Raw genomic sequence first — 6,000 nt, forward strand, 5'->3', positions numbered from 1 at the left:
CCTAGGTTATATTTGCTCAAAAGTATAATGTTATTGAGTTCAGGAAAGTTTATTATCTTGCTAAGTCAATAAATGGATGGTTATTTCAAGAATAACGATCGTACATTGTCCTCTCATTGCTTAAAAATGCAGGGGTAATAAAATAATTGAGTTTAAACAATAACATCTAACACCACTGATGGAATTAGAGACAAATCATGGGAGGATGTGAAGATGTCTGACTGCCTTCGCAGTGTTTATTGCTTATATACAGTTTTCCAAGCAGCCAAAGATAGAAGAGAGCAACAGCATTTTCATTAGTGGATTCTCTCCCATAAATCTCCCCACCACCAACACCAATTTTAATGAGCATCCCGTTGTTGCAACCTAGATGAGATCAGGTACCAGCCAGGGATACTGTCTTAGATCATTCTGGGCATGTGAACTAAGTGAGATCATTCAGGAGCAAAGGGCCCACTTAGAGCAGGGAGTTTTCTCACTAACAAACACACACACCCTTTGTTGTATCCTGTAATGGCTACCTTGTATCATCGAATTGGTTTGTTCCTCTTTTCTAACGCTGCCTGAGCCAAATAAGGAAGTCGCTCCTGATTGGCTCAGGCGCGCCTGGCTATTGCTTTGGCGGGAACCGCAAATGTATAAAAGAAGCGGTTTCTCCCATGCAAAGCCAGACGGTACAGCTGAAAGTCACTTTTACTTACTGAGCTGAATAAACGTACCGTTCTCACTCACCCTGTGTGTCTGGTCTACTTCACTGGCGACGACGGACGAAAAGAACATGCGTGCAAGATGAATAACATCCAGATCGGCCGGGCTCCAGAGTTCTTCGATCCCGAGAAGACTTCCTGGGACGACTACCTGGCCAACTTCGAAATATTCCTCGAGGCAGCGGGAATACGGGACGCCGACCAAAAATGGGCAATCTTCCTCAATTACTGCGGTCCAGAAATCCGCGCTCTCGCCCAGACTCTCACCGACCCGCTGCCAGCAAGAACCGTCGCTTGGGACGTCCTACAAGCCAAGCTCGCGAGCCATTTCAAGCTGACAAAACCGGCCATGGTTTTCCGGCACCAATTCTCCAGAATGGCGCAACGCGAGGCGGAATCAATAAACCAGTTTGCAACGCGACTTCGCACGGTGCTAGCTCAATGCAAATTTGACAACCCGGAAGCTCGCCTCACCGATGCCTTAGTTTTCGGCATGAAAAACGCCGCAGTCAGAAACAAACTCCTCGCCGAGGACAACCCGTCTCTACAAACCGTGATCAAGCTAGCGCAAACCGCAGAGGTCGCCGACGCCGCTGCCAAGGAGCTGAAAGAGCACGAAAGGCGAGAAGTCATCACCAAGATCGACTCCACATCTTCCCGCGCCGAGGACCCAGACGGCCTCAGCCCACCAGCTCGCAACGAAGACAACTGTTTCCTGCTACAAGATCAACAGAGACAGCAGAGACCGCCTCACTCTGCCGCCCCCTGCGCCGGCTGCCGAGGGAACCACCAGCGACAACGTTGCCCCTTCCGGGACGCCATATGCCGCCGTTGCAACCGACGGGGCCCCATCGCTGAGGCCTGCAGAGCATCTGCACCGGAGGACACCTTCTCCACGCCGCGAAACCAACGATCTCAAAATCAACCCCGAGAAAACCGACCTTTCCGCTTTTCGGGCCGAAGAAATTACTCAGCCGCTAACCGCGACTACTCAAGAGGTAACACTCTATTTTCCGTGAATAACACGGCAACAAAGAATGGGGGCAAAATTGTAATTTCACTATTGCTTAACAACAAGCCATGTTCTATGGAACTGGATACGGGGTCTAAATACACCATCATGCCATGGGAAAAGCTCAAATTGTACATGCCTAACCTGGCTAAAAATGAGCTATTGCAAACCTCACTGATAATCAGAGATTTTCAAGGGGGAATAATCTCTGTCTTGGGCATTGTGAATGTACCTATTGTATTTAAGAATGCTAAATGTACCCTGCCTATGGTTGTTGTTACAGGGGCTAAGCACTCTCTCCTGGGTTTGGCTTGGATAGAACCTTTGGGAATTGAAGTTTCTGGTATTTGTACTGTTAACTGTGATAACATGCCTAACTTTGTGCAAGAGTTCCCTGAAGTGTTTAGCCCCACCTTGGGATCATATAAAGGGCCCCCTATCTCGTTTTCTATTGACCCCAAGGTCCCGCCTGTCCGGCTCAAACCTCGCAGGGTACCCCTTCCACTCCTCCCCAAACTAGACCTGCATCTGGATAAGCTAATAAGCCAAGGCATTTTAGTCCCTGTGGAACAGGGGCCATGGGAGACACCCATAGTCACCCCTCTTAAGCCAGATGGCTCCTTAAGGGTTTGCGCTGACTACAAATCTACCTTAAACAAAGCTCTCCAACACCACCCTTACCCCATTCCAGTGGTACAACAACTCCTGCACTCTCTGGGGGAAGGAAAAAGGTTTGCAAAGATTGACCTCGCGCAGGCTTACCAGCAGCTTCCTGTCGATGAAGCAACAGCAAACGCGCAAACGATTGTGACCCACAGGGGTGCTTTCAAATGTACCAGATTACAGTTTGGAGTGAGCATAGCCCCAGGGATATTCCAAAGCATAATGGAACGATTGTTATCAGGGATAAATGGGGCCATTCCTTATTTTGATGACATCTTAATTGCAGGAGAGAACCAAGAGCAACTCAACAAAAGGATAAGGGAAGTACTTAAGAGAATTCAGGACAAAGGATTAAGAATTAAGCCTGATAAATGCGTTTGGGGAACCAACAGTGTAGAATTCCTAGGCTATAAAATTGATAAGGAAGGTATCCACCCCACAACCGAGAAACTGAGAGCAATTAGTGAAGCCCCAGAACCACAAAGTAAAACTGAATTACAAGCTTTTTTAGGCCTCCTTAATTTTTACTCCGTTTTTTTAAAATAGAAGGCAACAGCAGCAGAGCCTCTACACCGTTTACTCCAGAAGGAAACTCCTTGGACATGGGGGAAAACTGAGCGCGAAGCCTTTGTACAAATAAAACAGTTATTAACTTCCAAAAGTGTGGTAGTCCAGTATAGCACTTCGCTACCCATTAGGCTCACGTGCGATGCTTCCCCGTACGGCGTGGGAGGAGTTTTGGCCCACGTGTTACCAAATAATACAGAGGCACCAATTGCTTTCTTCTCCAGGACGATGACCAGTACTGAGAGAAATTATAGCCAGCTAGATAAGGAGGCTCTAGCTTTAGTGGCAGGGGTGAAAAAGTTTCATAATTACCTTTTTGGAAGGGGTTTTGAATTGGTTACCAACCACAAGCCGCTACTAGGTCTTTTAGCCCCCAACAAGCCTACTCCCCCATTTATGTCCCCAAGGTTAATCAGATGGGCCCTTTTCCTCTCTGGATACCAGTACGAGCTCATCCATAAAGGGGGTAAATCCATCAACCATGCAGATGGTCTCAGTAGATGCCCAATGCCAGAGTTAGTGGTAGACCCTGCCCCATCTGCTGATGTGTTAATGATAGAACTTGAAGACAACCCACTAACCACTGCAAAGGAGGTGGCTGCACACACGCAGCAAGACCCAATACTAAAACAAGTGGTAAATTGTGTACTCAAGGGTTGGCAAAATGATTCTGTAAAACCTGAACTGTGTGATTTCAAAACCAAAAGACTTGAACTGTCATATGTAAAAGGTTGTCTATTGTGGGGGGACAGAGTGATTATTCCTAAAAGCCTAAGGGTAAAGGTACTTGAAATGTTACATGTGGGCCATCCTGGGATTGTTAGGATGAAGGGCCTAGCTAGAGGGCATTTATGGTGGCCAGGTTTGGATGCTGATATTGAAGGCTGGGTAGCCAAATGTGATCCATGTCAAGAATCACGGCCCAATCCCCCCAAAACAACTTCAGCAGAGTGGGAGCAGCCTGCAGGGCCATGGTCTAGAGTCCATATTGATTTTTCAGGCCCACTGGGATCACAATATTTTCTGATAGTGGTCGATGCATTCTCCAAATGGGTGGAAATTATAGCAATGAGCAACATAACCACGAGTGCCACCATCAAGGTACTACGCAGACTGTTCGCTACCCATGGTTGCCCTGATCTCCTAGTGTCTGACAACAGGCCACAATTAATGGCCAGACAGTTTGAATTGTTCCTGGACAGTCTGGGAATCAGACACGCACTCATCTCGCCTTACTCGCCCTGGGCTAATGGCTTGGCAGAACGTTATGTTCGTGTGGCTAAAGAAGCATTGCGCAGGTCAGGCCCTGGAGATGTGCAACAGAATTTAGACCAGTTCTTGCTAACCCAGCACATCACCCCAAATTCTCACACGCACGTAAGCCCTGCAGAGTTACTAATGGGGAGGAAATTAAGGTCCCCACTGGATAGGTTACACCCAAGGTTTTGTACTAATAATCCTATATATGTAAACCCTGAAAGAGAAATGTATTTGGGACAGAATGTATTTGTAAAAAAATTTGATGGAGGTGTAAACTGGAGGAAGGGAATTATTGTTAAACAAAATGCTCCAAAGACATATATGGTGAAACTAGAGGATGGTCGATTGTGGAAACGACACATTGACCACGTTCGGAAACGCACGGAAAACCCTTTGCAGCAATCCGCTGACACAGACTCTCCCATTTCTACAGACTTTAACACGCAACCCGATTTAATGGACATTCAAATGGACTTATCGGGTCGGGGAGAGTCGTCCAGCGATGCCGAGCCATCTTCCTCCTCCGAAGCCATCGTTGGGCCTGCCAGGCCGAGTCAACAGACCGAGGCCCCAAGCAGGCCTCAGCCGTGCCGGGAGAGCTACAGCGAGCCGTCCTCCACCATCGATAGCGAGGAATTAACTGGACTGCGCAGGTCGGAGCGAGCCTCGCGAAGACCCAACAGATTGGACGATTTTGTCACGTGGCTTTCGTGATGGATGTCTCCAACTAAGGAGGGAGGGGTGTTGTATCCTGTAATGGCTACCTTGTATCATCGAATTGGTTTGTTCCTCTTTTCTAACGCTGCCTGAGCCAAATAAGGAAGTCGCTCCTGATTGGCTCAGGCGCGCCTGGCTATTGCTTTGGCGGGAACCGCAAATGTATAAAAGAAGCGGTTTCTCCCATGCAAAGTCAGACGGTACAGCTGAAAGTCACTTTTACTTACTGAGCTGAATAAACGTACCGTTCTCACTCACCCTGTGTGTCTGGTCTACTTCACCCTTTCCATAGAGACTCATCCCTACACCATCCCTCAAAAATAACCATTAGACTAGAGGTCACCAACTGGTGGTCTGTGAGAAAATTTTGGTGGTCCGCAAAAAAATTATTTGCATCATTTTATATTGCACTAAATACTATTTATCTTTTTAAAAAATCATATTAGTGGTTTATGAGATTTAAAATTATGAATTTAATAATACCTGAGGTCCAAAAGGTTAGCGATCCCTGCATTAGACTACCCTGGAAATGTCTTGAAGAATTGTCCCTGCTTTTTATGTCAATTTATTTAATTGGCAGGAAAATAAACTTTCTTGTACTCAATATGTTTTTGCTTTTGAACACACACCTGGGATTGCACCCAGGTGTCAATTTTATTAATGAATAATAAAGGAGACTTTTAAAATATTACTTAAATGCTCTTTTGTGGAATGTGAAGATTAGTGAAGTACAAATAATCTTCAGTTTACACAACCACAATGCCCAAAATTTATGTTGCAAAGTGAAATATTTGTTAAGTGAGTTTTGCCCCGTTTTACAATTTTTCTTGCCACAGTTCCTGCCATCGCTCCTACTTCCTCAGGAGTCACAGATTCAAATTCATCCCACACAATGGGACTAAGACCTGCCCCTGTCATTTCAGTCAAAATTACCCAGACTCCTGGTCCATCTGAACCTTAGCGACTTTATCTGACAGATACTGCACAAATTCCTCAGCTCTACCCAGCAAGGGCTACTCTGTACCCTCTACATTAAGGAGGGAACAAGACACCCCAAAAGGGGCGACTGGGTAT

The sequence above is a fragment of the Erythrolamprus reginae genome, chromosome 1 (genome assembly GCF_031021105.1).
Source record: "Erythrolamprus reginae isolate rEryReg1 chromosome 1, rEryReg1.hap1, whole genome shotgun sequence".
In the NCBI taxonomy this organism is placed as follows: domain Eukaryota; kingdom Metazoa; phylum Chordata; class Lepidosauria; order Squamata; family Dipsadidae; genus Erythrolamprus; species Erythrolamprus reginae.